This window comes from Euprymna scolopes, chromosome 15, assembly GCF_053919585.1.
Source record: "Euprymna scolopes isolate OS-2025 chromosome 15, ASM5391958v1, whole genome shotgun sequence".
Lineage (NCBI taxonomy): Eukaryota > Metazoa > Mollusca > Cephalopoda > Sepiida > Sepiolidae > Euprymna > Euprymna scolopes.
Genome location: NC_136496.1, coordinates 98,740,999 through 98,755,686, shown reverse-complemented (window position 1 = coordinate 98,755,686; position 14,688 = coordinate 98,740,999). Strand labels below are relative to the sequence as shown.

The following is a 14,688-nucleotide window of genomic DNA, read 5'->3' as shown; positions in this document are numbered from 1 at the left end:
GATAGTTTTCTTCAAATTCTATTTTCTATAATAAATAATCTTCTACCTTATTGATTTTCATAATTTTTGAATATGATCTTTAAAATTCGAGGAAAACGTAGATACTAGGTACGGGCAAAAATAGGGGGACCTAGTTTTGAAATCCATTTATCAATTTTTTTGTAGGTTTCCAACTACTTTTTGATTGTATTTGAAAGATTAGAGGCTAAAGTTAATTTCTTAAAGGTTTGTACATGTGAAAAAAAAGTTATGAAAAATGTTTTCACGGCAAGCTAACCAATTCAGCTAAATTTTGCAGTTAAATAAATTCATTCTTTAAAAAGATAAATATTAGTTTTCTGGGTCTATTTCAAAGATAATTAGTAAAGTCCTTAGATATTGAATTAAAAAAAGTCATGATAACTGGGGTGTTAGACCCCCTCCCCCCCAACTTGCATCCATACATTCCTATTCTGAACGTTTGTATCACTTTTTAGCATTTTTTAATTTAATTATTTTTCATATTCCTGTTTTTAAATTAATTTTTTTAAAATTATTGTTAGAGATTATATAAAAATTATGTTATGCCGAAAGTTTCACATTCTTGCGGGCAAGGAAATTAAAATCTTGCATATAAAAATTATGCAAAATCTGTAATTAAAAAAAAAATTTTTGCTATTATAATTTTTTTTTGTGTGTGAAAATATTAAATAAACAACGCTTAATTCAATGGTAATATCGGTAGTCCGAGAAATACATTTTTCTTTATATCGAATTCATTTATATGGACTTTAGGGGCTTTTTTTGTAATGTTCCTGTAAAAACTATTTTATTTTTTATTGTTACAAATTACGATACTTTATTTATATAAAAAAAGCAAAAATAAATTCTTGCGTTTTGTATTTACTACTGAAAACCATAACTTTAGTAAAGGTATTTTTTGTTTGAACAAAATACATTTCCACTCAGATTTAAATAAAAATTTATAATTATTGATATATTTATGACCAAGATTAATTTTTATGTAAAATGCGTTTATAAATTTACAAAACATTTTCAAATTGATTTTCGCAAATTGATATTAAAAATAATAAAAATTAGTTATATATATATATATATTTGCGACCTATTTAAACAAAATACATTTAAATAAATGAATGTAATAAAAAAAATAAAAAAAAGTTACATTATTTACTTGCGCCCCACACTTCCCAAAATGAGGGGCTCCGGATTGATATTTTTTTTATTTAAAAAAAAAAAAAGAAAAGAAAAGAAAAAAGAAAACTATGATAAAAAAGTAAGTTATATTATCTACAAAACATTTTTGGAAACAGGATTTCCCTACATTAAAAAGGGACAAAAAATTCAGGAGGCTAATCCTTCCTGTCGGTGGTCAGTGAAGGAAAAATCTTTTTAGACTGCTGCAATTAAATACACTCTTTCTCTCTCATATATATATATATATATATATATATATATATATATATATATATATATATATATCTCAATCTTGGTAGCAGGAGCGCAGCAAATATAATATGCTTTAATTTTATTGATATCAATGTCAGTTAAAATTATAAAAAGTTATTTTTGGAACTATCAGATGAAATAACAGAATTTGATCCATATATTTAAGTAGCATTAATGGAAGAATTTAATTACAAAGGAAGAAGTCCAAAGAGCAGTTTGAGCTGCATTCATGTGTATTTTTTGTTAGCTAATTTTCATTTATAAAAAGACATTGAAAAAAGACAATCTATTGTGAATGGTGGCCCACACTGATTTGGAAAGTTGAATCAAATTGCTCCAATCGAGATTTGATTATTGTAATTTCATTTTTCTCCCCCCCCCCTCTTTTAATAAAGGGTCACCACTTATCAATACTCGAGGGGCCATTCAAGGACAAAAGTTAAAGATATCAGTTGGACAATGACTCGAGAATTGGAAACAAGCTGGATTTGCTGCTTCAAGACGCTTGTATCTCAAACTAGCAACAATTTACCGTCACTGACCGAGACATGCAATAAAGGTATTCAACAGATTATCAGTGGAGAATATAGAAACAAGTGAAGCCTCACTTAACACTGAGAATACATATACTAACATTTCCATATGTTACAGAATTATTATCATGTCCAAACTGTTTATGACCACAGTTAATACACTGCAAAAAAAGTCATTAATAGGGCTGTGACAACAGCATATTCTTTTCATTGTTTTGACTTTCGAGTGTGTATCCATTGATATCTTTTTTATATAGAGTGATGTGGTTCTCGGTTGATTAACTGTGTTGGATATATACATGAGAGTCAAAACAATGAAAAGAATATTCTGTTGTCATAGACCTAGCCATTAATTCGACAAGCTTATCACAGTAAAATGGAAATGGATTCTTATCAGACACAGGAATAAATCATCTCAAAAAAACTATGCTGGCAAATGAAACAACCAGATTATGTATTTGCTTTAGTAAATCCAATTATGGTGCAGGTTTTCTAAACAATAATCAGTGGTCTTACTACAAATACACATGCATGTATGAATGCAACGGAAATGTTGCCATCTATGGCAGCAAACAGTACACAAAGAGACTACCAAGGATCGTATGAATTTAAGTATAACTTTCCATATTTTAATAGAAGCTCATCAGTTTTATTTTTAAAAATATTTCTTTAAATGAAGGTTCTCCCGTTTCATATTTGAAGAGCAGTGATACTTTGGGTCACGAGTTGTGCATGATCTATTGTAATAAATAATATAAAAAGGTCTTCTCGGTGTCTTAAACCAAGTGAATAATATGATATATGCAAAGCTTTTTTTTTTTTTTTTTTTATAAGAGTACCAAGTTTCACGAGAATAGATTAAAAAAAATAAATTACAGAATTTCTTTAAATGTGGTCTGTATTTTGATCCACTTTTTAAACAATAATAAAAAAAAAAAGTCCAAGGAAAAACAAATTTTAATACTTCAAAATTATAACTTTTGAACCACGATAGCATTTTTTTTTTTTTAACACATAACGGTCCTTTTCACCAAAATTGATAAAATAATTAAGGCTAGAAAAAAAAAAACAAAAAAAAAAAAACAAACTTGCATTGCTAATCTAATCAATGATAAATGAGAACTACCAATTATAAGAAAAACAAGAAAGGAGGAGGTAAAATCTTGCCAGACTTCATACAGGCCACACATATGTAATATATCTATAAAATGCTGGTTATACTATTTACAGTGGAATAGCTGACCTGAAGGAAGGAAATTTTAAAATACTCAACCTGCATTCTAAACATTAGTAATCTACAAAGAATGCTAACAAAATCAGACCTTTCTACCAAACAGAATTACAAAGAATTATTTTTCTACTTTTACTTCTGATCGGCATTAAATGACCCACTGAGGTTGATATGATGTAAACAAAGATGAACCTTTTGTTTTAAATAACCATTTAAATAGGATTAAAGAAGAGACAAAAAAAAAAAAAAGTTAAAATTAAACATTAACTATCAAAAGTTGAAGATCATTTCATTTTTCAAATTTGTTTTTTTCTTCGTTTCGGCTGATGTAACCTTCATGTGAGTTTTGTCAAACTTGAACACCTGTATGCAAAGACTCACGGCATAACATATACAAGTGCTCAGTAGTAATCAGAGTGCTGCGGAGTCGGAAGTTTTACCTGGAGTTGGAGGTCTAAGTAAAAGGAGTCAGAATTTTTTTTTATCCAACTCCTTCAGTCCAATGAATTTATTTTTATTTTACATGGTTTTCCTGTTTGGTTTTACCAGTTTTTTTTTTAATTACATTTTCTAATCAAACAAGGCACATTGCCACTTTGATGTAGGGGGCTACTATCAGGGATTAAAGTTTCAGAGGTACTATGTAGGGAATTTAGCAGCAAGATGTCTGTTTACATTACACTTAAACTTCTGCATGTCAGTACAGTTGGGGAAGCAGGAACCCGGAAGAGAATTCTAAAGTCTAACAGTTCTGGGGAAGAAGCTATTAGAGTAGAAGGATTTCTTACATCTGGGGATCTCTACTGTGTAGGGGTGGGACTTTACTGCTTGTCGGGGGTATTTTAATTAAGGGGTAAAAGAGCTTGTAGTTCAGAGCATCCACCTTAAAATACTTGTAAAACAAGCAGAGGGATGCAACATTTCGTCGATGGGACAGGGGCTGAAGCTTAGATAACAGTTCAGGACCTATCAGGTTGGAGACTCTCTTTTGAACACTGTCCAGGAGTGTGAGACTAGTAGCAGATACACCAGCTGAAATGTGACAGCAGTACACGATACATGGGCGGATGGTGGCTTTGTAGATGTACAGGATACTTTCAGGCGTAAGTAACTTTCTAGCATGATAGAGAGAGCCCACCTTCTTCACAGCAGCCTTGGCAATGATCCCAATGTATTTATTCCAACTTATGTTTCCTGTGAACGTTAAGCAGAGGAGTTCGAATGAAATACTTTCAGGTAATATATCTTTAGCCATAGCTATTGGTGGTTGGTAAAGTTTCATGTAATTATTAAAGGAAATGAGCTTTGTCTTGGCAGCTTTGGACATTACCATCTGTTTCTGACCCCATTCCAATACAAACTGAAGGTCTTCCTCTAGGGTTTCCGCCATTGTCATCGGCAAATATATCCATGTCAGAGACAATTTTATCAGGTAAGGATCGGTCCCCGAGGTACACCTGCAGTTATATCACATTGTTTGGTGTACACCCATCGAGGACAACTTAGATTCTTCTATCATTTAAGAAGGATTTAATTATGCTATTCGTCCAGTAATACCATAAATTTTATTTTCATGAGAAGACTATCGGGCCATACCCTGTCAAAAGCCTTAGATATATATATTTATTATATGTTGCCCTCCCCTACTCTGACTTATCCAGTGCTTGGTATACACGTTCAGAGATTAGTTAGAATATCTGCAGTAGAACAGGCTTGCCTAAATCCATATTAACGGTCAAACAGAAGTTTAGCAGCTGTAAGGTGGTGGACTAGAGCTTGATTAATCAAAGAGTCAATTATTTTGGCGAAAAGCAGGAGGAGGTTAATTGGGCAATAATTTAATGGGTCAGTTCGTTTGCTAGAGATTTTGTTAACTGGTACCACAAAAGCAGTATTCCAGCTGTCAAGAAAGCAAGATTTGTTAAGACATTTATTAAAGAGTTTAGAGAGAACTGGAGCAACCTCAGCAGAGCATTTTTTAAATAGCACAGCCGGGATGAGATCAGGTCCACATGCTTTTGAAGTGTCTAGATTTTTTATGATATGTATTTGGGAAGGGGTGATTTTCAGATCTAATGTGGTTTCTGTCCACAAGAAAATCAGGGAGGAAATGGTTTGCTAGGTCCAAGGTAGAGGTCCAAGGTCGAGGGAAAATAACAGGCAAACATGTTAGCTTTCTCAGTTGCTGTACAAACAACCTATTGATTGTTGGATAGTTGGGGAATTATTGATTGCCTATTATTTACTATAATATTGTAGATTTTCCAGAAATCAGGAGTTCCTAATTTCTGCACTTCAATGCATTTCCTGGTGGTTTCAGTATATTCACTCTTAGCTGTTACTACTTTTTTCTTACAATTATCTATATACTTTTGTGTTTGTACAGGACTTATGGATAAATCTATGGTATGCACGTTGCCTCTGAGCAATGGCAGCTGTACAAGTAGAAGTAAACCATTGGGGAGGGTGGGGTTTACTATAGAACTTCCATGTAGGAACATGTGCTTCGATTACTGCTTTGAACCATTCAGTAGTCTCATTTGCGTACTATTCTGCAGGAAGAGAAAAGATATTTCCTCATGGGGCGTCTCTGATGGCATCCCAGTCAGCCTTATTTTAGTACGTTGTCGTTTTGAGTAATGGATCTTCAACTTGAGTCGAGAGTTTAGAGTGATTCTATCATTATCACAGCGTGATCAGCATTCCTAAGTAGGCAATCAGCATTTGTTACACAATCCTCAGGATTTCGTCAGAAATAGATCCAGAAGTGAAGATTGCTGTTTCTGGCAATCTGGGTTGATTGTTTGGTTGTTTTTGTTTTACGGCATATCAACCTTTTTCAGGTTATTTAATGCCGAATCTAGTTATTTTAAGGAACGATTTTTAATGGAGTATATATTTTTTTTAAAGTCAGATTCTATTTAACTCATAGTTGGGACCCTAACAGGTACTACCACTCCGGGTCAGAGTGGACCTGGGAGCAATGGCAATTAAAGGGTGGCTCCACACTCCCTAAGGCCTGCAAGGTGGGGCCTCACCATCGGATATAGTTTTAGGTTATATCCAGGATCAGGCGACCTGAGAGACGGGTCAATAATGTTACTGCCTGTGTCAAGGAATGGGATATAGCAAAGTTATGGATGATACTAGCTGTGTCAGTGTAGTTAGAGAAGCCAAGCAAATTTCTGTGGTGGGCATTAGAGACACTAAATACATGTATTTGGGTGCTAGTGTCAAGGGAGAGTGCTACATCCATGCTGTCAGAGACACGATCGATTATAGTACAGTCCTGAGTTGATGGATAATACAAGTAGCTAACTATGTTGTAAATTTAGTTTAAAGCACATGAAGGCCTGGTCACCCGATTCTAGTTTAGATTCCCTAGACATGGGGAGGATATTACGAATATAGACTCTAAGTCCGTTCCTGTTAAAGTCCTTACAACAAAGTGGAAGATAACCAGACATGTTAAAGATGTTAGAGGGGATGGAGGAGTGCAAGTTAGTTTCACTTAGTGCTAAGATATCCGGGGAGTTTGCTAGGAGAAATAATTTTACATCATCTAAGTTTGTTCTAAGTCATTGGATATGTGTAAATGCAAGCCCCAAGAGAGGAGGCATGAGTGTGTGTCTGGTTGGAACATTTTTATGGATTGAGCTGTCATTTTATTCTATTTAATAGTTTCAGATCTAGATTGAGGTGCTAGGCAAAACAGATGTGCATAGCCACCATCATACAACACGAGTAAACCATCAGCTGGCTCCTCATCCACAGGTATGTGAACTCGGGAATGCCCGACAGAGATGAGTGAAGGGTCCCTTTCCATGCGCGACATGGCACTACAAATATCCCAATATCATACAACTGATGACAGAACAGCCGTTCTAAGCGTTATCAAAGAGTTAGGTCTCCTGTACTGTCAGTTGGAAACAGCAACCAGTAACTGTTAAATTGGTACCCTCAAACCTGTCAGACAGGAGTGGCCCAGTCCAATCATGTTAGCATATATGGTAAATAAGCACCTCCAAGATGCTCAGGTATAGGGGAAGGAAATAAGGCAATGTGGAGGACGGCATTCATTGCCCTAATCAGGAAACAAGGCTAAGCACTTGTCTCTAATGAGTCCTTGTGGCCGCACCTCTGCTGGCTAATAGGCAAAGAAGGAGTATAGAAAGGCAGAGCCTTACTACTCCTTAAGCAGTTTAGGTTTGCAAACCGGTGATTTCAAGTCACCAGATCTAGGGAGATTGTTGTCCAGGAATGAGGAGGCTTCTCTCCCCTGTTTGGTGCCAAGACGTAAGAGGTCAGTGGCACAGGTTTACAAATCGGAGTTTTCCTTATCCTAGATGGATGACCTAACCAGATATACTTGTCCATCAGCACTGAGAGGGTTTTCTCTGCACCTGGTTTCAAAGCCAGGTATTTCTATGCTCCCGCATGGATAGTTAGGATTGATAGAATTAGTATCAAAGAATTAGTATCTGCTTTGAAGTTACACTCCTCAGAATAGGATTAAGATTGGTTACGTTTTCAAAGGAGGTATGTCTGAGTGTGGGGTGTAGATTAAAGGTGAATATCTACTAGGGTTAAGAAAAGATCAAGTATGGTTTGTGGATTAGTGAATAGTTGGAAAATTATAGTACAAGTGTTAGGGTCCGTTTTGAAATGTGCTTTAGGTGTTAGCTTTCAAGTAAAGATAATCACCAGCACTTTATCCCATCTAATGTAAGAAAGATATAGCTGCTAGTTAATATAGGTCACTTAAAATCTGGGCACAAACTGTGGCTTATTAGATATCTATTTTATAGATATTCTATTGAGTATAAATATAGGTTAAGCTAATGCATCGCTTAGCAATAGAAATCTATAGATGTTTAGTATTTATCGATTTTGAAAAGGTTAGCCTAGTTTAGGACCGGAAGCTAAACCCTCCTTCAAGGTATGTGCCAAGTATGTGATTTTATATCAGCTTGGGGAGAAAAGCAATTGGTTTTTGTGCAGTTGAAACAGGAGAGATGATATAACAAGAATACAGCATTAATATACAATATAGATATACAGGGATTTGGGGAGGATTTAAGAGTATAAGGATTTTTAATGTTTATTATGCAAAAGAGACAGGCTGGTGTCTTGGAGGCAAAGTATCATCCTTTTAAAGCAGACATTTAGAAATAACATTTATGCCAGTTATTTTAGTAACATACATCAGTAACAATATACATGTGACCAGTATAGGCCTTATATTAAAACATTACACTTAGTCATAGAATGATAAATTATGATTTCCAAAAAGAGGAAAGCAGTATAAGTAAATAACAGCAGGAAAACAGGTTTGGTGAATAAGCAATAACTTAATTGCTTCTTAAGCAGTGGTTTGCACAATTTAGCAGTTTTTGTATGGTTTTGCTTTTATTTTTGGAGATATCTCATATTTTGTACTGTAATGTAATGCTTCCACTTCAAGATATTTCGGTCTGTCAGATCACTGCAAATCCTGTGTGGACCTCGGTTTTCGTTTTGGTTGTGATGTCACACAAGATCAATGAAAGTTCTGTCTTTGAGTGGGATCACTGGATTACATTTGATAATAATCGGATTGTAATCTGAAAGTTATGCAGTTACTGAATCAAATGGAATTTAGCAATTGGATTAGTCCGGGATCAATCTGGAATTACAATGTTATCTCCCCCACCCCCAAAAATAACGGGCATAAATCAATAAGTGTAACTATAGCCCTTCATAGCTTTTTCCTTTTATTTTTACATAGGAGACACCACTTATCAAGGCCCATAGGTCACTCGAGGATAATGGTTAATAAGTATACAGAGGTCAATGGCACAATATCCTAGTAATCGTCAGTAGTGGAAATTTGGTAAATTTGATTAGTCAAGGAGATGGCTCATCAAGAATTTGCTTATGTTGCACTTGAATATGATAAAATTGTAGTCAGCTGGAATGCGGGGAAGAGTTCTACAGACATGCAGTTCTAAGAAAGAAGCTTTGTTCATGGAATCTACATTTAAGATAAGGCATAGAAAAAGAGCGGTGGAAATTATTGATAGTGGTTTCAGCTAGATGAGTGTTTTACATGAAAGTTTGGCGAGGATGGACCATAGATTGGAGCTCAGACAGGCACCTGCCACGAAAATAGTGATGGAGTAAAGACAGGCTCATAACGTCTTTTCTGTGGGAAAGAGGTTGCAGGGAAGAGAAAAGGGCACCCCCACCAGGTTATGAAGTCTATTTTGAACTTTGTCCAAGCATGAGAGTTTTCCAGCAACCCCTGCCCAGACAACCACAAAAAAAAACGTCTACGCCCTTGAGGCTCGCTTTCACAAATATCCATGGGCTTAGAAGTAATATAGATGATATAGAGTCTTACCTTTTGGTAAACTCCCCAGATATCTTAGCATTAAGTGAAACAAACTTACACTCTTCAATCCCCTCCAACTTGGCCTTTTGGCGAAGATCAAAATGTAGTATCTGTTCTTCAGATGCTGCACTTTCATTTCTTGTTCTCTTTAGATGGAGGAGCAGTCCTTCACGACTGATACAATTTTTTATTTTTGTACCTTTTCTCCACGTTAAACGACCCTTGTGTCTAACTCTGTCCCGTAGGGAGGCATTGTAAATAGATACTTTAACATTACAGGATACCTCCCTCTTTGCCATTAGGACTCCGATAGATGTATGCATGCGGTTAGAGTCTATATTTGTAGCACCCTCCCTTAAACTAGAGAGAAAAATTTTGAATTGGATGACCAGGCTTTGAAGTGCTTTCGACTAACATTTCATCACTGCATTAGTTACTTATATTTTTACCACTGTTTTTTCTCAAGTTAGGATTGTACCTTAATCGATCAGGTCTCTGATATTATAGATGCAGCACTCTCCTTGGATAGTAATGCCCAAATACATGGGTTTGGTGACTTTAATGTCCACCATAAAAATTGGCTTGATTTTTCAGGTTACAGATATGCAGCTGGATGTTCCGCTAATAGCTTCTCTGTAGCCCATTCCCTCACATAGACAGTAATGTTTCCAACTGGCCTACCAGATTGTGAACCTCAGCAGGTTTCACTTCTAGACCTATTCCTCACCACACTACCTGAAGATTGTGTGATTAATGCCCACAGTCCACTTGGAAACGCAGACAATCTAGTGGTATCAGTTGACATCACATTTAAATCCCAACCTCAAGGTGAGGAATCATTGCTCAAAACCAAAAGCTACTACAACAGGGCTTACTGGGAAACCAGAGAACACATCCGAGATGCCCCATGGACCGATATCTTCTCTCTTCCTGCTGAACAGTGTGCCAATGAGACAACTGAATGGTGCAAAGCGGGAATTAGAGCACATGTTCCCACACAGAAGTATTATAGCAAGCCCCACTCACTCCCATAGTTCACTAGATTGTGCAGCTGCTATGGCACAAAGACAGCATGCATTCCGTCAGTTTGTATGTCATAAGTCAAATACAAATAGGCAAAAATTCGTAGATGCTTGAAATCATTGTAAGAGAAAAATAGTGACAGCCAAAAGAAAGCATGCTGAAATAATCAGGAAACACATAGAATCGCCAAAAAATAGAAACTTGTGATTTCTGAAAAATCTATACTAGTGTAGTGAATAAAGGACAATTAGTAATTCCTCCACTGAGCAACAACCAGAAGGTTGCATGCACGGTAATGGAGGAGGCGGAACTGCTGTCCTGGCAATTGCCTCTAACTCCACCTTAGACCCAACAAACAACTCCGTCCCAAATTTCCCTATGCAGACTAAAGCCATATTAGAGGATGTAAAAATTACCCCTTCTCATGTCTGTGATATCATAAAAAACTTAGCCACCACAAAAGCGTGTGTGCCTGATCACATCTCTGCTATACTAATTAAGAAATTAGTAACTGAGCTAGCCCCCATACTTTCGAAGCTCTACAATAAATGCCTTGCTGAATCTTGCTTCCTTAATAGCTGGAAGATGGCCTCTGTGGTACCAACATACAGGAATTCTGATGAAAGAATATACTCTCTCAATTATCGCCCCATTAATCTCTTCCTCTCTTCACTAGAATCTTTGGGACCTTAATTAATCAAACACTAGTTCACCACCTCGCAAAAGCAAATCTCTCTGACAAACAGTATGGATTCAGGCAATGTCGTTCTACTGCATATATTTTTAACATTTATCTGTGAATGCATTTACCATGTACTGGATAAAACAGGTGGAGCCACAGCTGTAGCCCTTTATACATCCAAGGCTTTTGGCAAAGTCTGGCACAAAGGGCTGCTAATGAAAATTAAATCGTACGTTATAACTGGATGTATACTAAATATAATTAGATCCATCTTAAACAATAGAAGCATACAGGTTGTCATTGATGAATATACATAAAAGCAGCATAACATTAATGCGGGAGTGTCTCAGGGGATCGATCCTTGGACCATTATTATTTCTGATATTCAAAAACAACCTCCTTGATAATATTGTGTCTGAGATGGGTATATTTGCTTATGATACCACAATGCTCTATAACATGCATTAGAGAAGAACAGATGTACATATATATAAAAAAATCATTAGAAAATGACCTCCAGACCATAGTTGAATGGGGACGCAAATAGATGGTAACATTTAATGATAAGAAAACTAAGCTTCTTTCCTTTAACAATTACAAGACACCTCTCGAACAGCCTATATCAATGAAAAATAACACCCTACCTGAGAATTTTACCTTCAAACTCCTTTTTTGGGACTATTTTATCATATTTTACTTTGTGGGCAATATGAACTGGAACAAATACATAGAGGACATTGCAAAGACTGCTGCAAAGATGGTGGGTTCCCTCTATCGAGCTAGAAGACTACTCACACTCGAGAGTATCCTGTACCTCTACAAGGCCACTATTCGCTCATGCATGGAGTATTGTTGCCACATCTTGGCTGGTGCATCTACTACTAGCCTCTCCATCTTGGATAGGTTCCAAAAAAGAGTTGTCAATCTAATCTGTCCCACTTTATTAACTAAGCTCCAGTTCTTGTCTTATCGTTACAATGTAGCATCTCTGTGCCTGTTTTAATCGAATGTGTTCTGATGAACCCGTTGCACTTGTACCCCGTACATATTCCCGACAAACCCGTTTAGCAATAAGCTCTCACTCTTTCACTGTTGAGGTCCCTAGATGCCAAAAAGCTTTCTATTCTAATAGTCTCTTCCCTTGAACAGCTAGACTTTGGAATTCCCTTCTTGCTACCTGCTTTCCTGGTCGTACTCATACGGAGAAGTTTAAATGTAACATAAACCAACATCTTGCTAATCTTTCCTAGACATGATCCCAAAAACTAACCTTTTTTGTTCAAATGGTGATATGCTTTGTTAGGAGTTAACGTTACATAAATAGAGCTGGTAGAGTGTATATGTATCATACAAGTGAATGTTAAACATAAAAAATTATACACATAAAAAGTATTTATACATGCTTGCTGAATAGGTGCGGGAGGCTGGTATATGGACCTGCAGAATAGATTTCCACATAGGGGTCAAGGAGTCGGAGTTTCACCATCCTACTCTGCAACCCTGGTAATCAGTTCTAAGTAACAGTACGTCTGATACTAAGAATTAAATAACGAATTAGTTAAGACTTCTACCCGATCGTAGCTGACAGATTGAGAATAAGCTAACCCATGGATTAAATAAAAGTTTTTGTTTGAAATTCTGTACAGATTCACAAGTTTGATGAGATGCACCTTAAGGACTGAGGTTACATAGAAACGTCATGAGAATAGATTCACAATGAGAACAATAACCTGAATAATCCAAATTTTTATTTTAACAGATATTTCAATTAGACTTGACCAAAAATCTGTGTTGTAAGTAATGTTTTATAGTCATAGCAGTTTATTAAACTGAAGCAATCGACAAGTAATTTTATGATTGGAAATTTTTATTTTCAGAAAACAATTATCTTTTTGTTCTACTTATTTAATCATATGTTGCATAGTTATATGAAACATGAACACTTTGGTGAAAAACCAAGATCCTAACTCTTGCTTTACAATGTGAATATGTCAACATTGTTTTACAATTCCCTGAAGATATTCAAGTAAAAATAAAATTAAACACCAAAGCTAAAATATGCCACAAATTTGGTTCAAAAACATTGTGTATAGAATTAATGAAATGGAAAAGGAATTAATGTAGAGACTTGAGTAGCATAAGTAAATATATGCACAATCATGTAGACACACCGGTTCTTGTTAGATCAAAGTTAAACATCAAGTCTGGTTAATATCAGATGGGCGAACATTTGAGAATACCAAGCACTGTATGTAGGAGGACGTCAACACCTCCCCGCAAGAACTGCAAAAACGTAAGCTTTCTTGACAAGGACATAAAAGCGACTAGAGGACACTTGTGAATTTGATATTCCCACAAAGATTCTTCCTTCTGAGGAAGCTGGTTCAACCCACCTAAGTGAGTGCAACTTTGAAACAGTATGGTAATTAGATAAAACTTGGAAATGCAACATTTTCACATTACATAACCAACTATTTCAAAAAAGGATTTGTATATTTTACATAACTTGTCACTCATTGGTTGAAAGATTTCAATTTGTAATAACTTTTTAATATTTGATTAAAATTCTTAGCATAACAATTTTTTTTGTTTGTTTAAGTATTTATTGCTTATGTATTATAATTGGATATCAAAAAGGCATTTTAAGCAAAAAGTAATTAGGTGTCATATTGCAATTAGTAAAAATTCTGAAAATGAAGTAGAAAAATAATTACAAGAACATTTTTTTATTGAATAATGCACTTTTATGTTTGTGAATTTTTTTTTTTTTTTTTTTTTAGATAATGAATTTGTATTTAGTTCTGACTACTTTTCTCATCTTGAGTGTTATTTTCATGTTTCAGCCAATGTAATCTCCAACTTTCTTCAGGTGCATCTTGTTGAACCCTCTAGAACCTTTCTGCTGAACCCTCTGGAATCTGCACAGAATTTTGAATGAAATTATTTAATTCACAGGGTAGCATTTTCTCATTCCATCAGTCATTGCAATTGTATTTTTTAGTGTCGCCTGCACTGAGGATTGTCCAAAATGTGAAAATACCACCCAAAATGAGAAAAGTAGTCAGAATCTGAATATAGTTTTATCGGTTTCTTCTATTGTGGCCAATATCGTATGACAAACTGATTTTCAGTTAACTTTCAATAGAAAATTTGAGATCGAAAATATACAATGATTTTTTGGTAAAAAAATAATTCTAGCAGATCTACTTATCATTTCGTAATTTTTAAAATTAATTTTACCATGAAAATTATGTAATAGTGTTTTTACTTAAAATGTAGTTTTTTTTATATCCAATTATAATGCACAGAAGTATTTTTGCACCATGCGTTAATTAAAAAAGAAAAAAAAAAAAAAGAAAAAGATTCACTATAAATTATTACTAGTGGAGGAAGATTT

The 14,688-nt window shown here is 35.2% G+C and overlaps 1 protein-coding gene across 2 annotated transcripts in view; it reads right to left on the bottom strand.

Annotated features, from left to right (window-relative positions):
• The window catches only part of LOC145294026 (cullin-associated NEDD8-dissociated protein 1-like), a 172,911-nt gene that overhangs the window by 118,638 nt on the left and 39,585 nt on the right, over window positions 1-14,688 (bottom strand). The window lies entirely within an intron of this gene.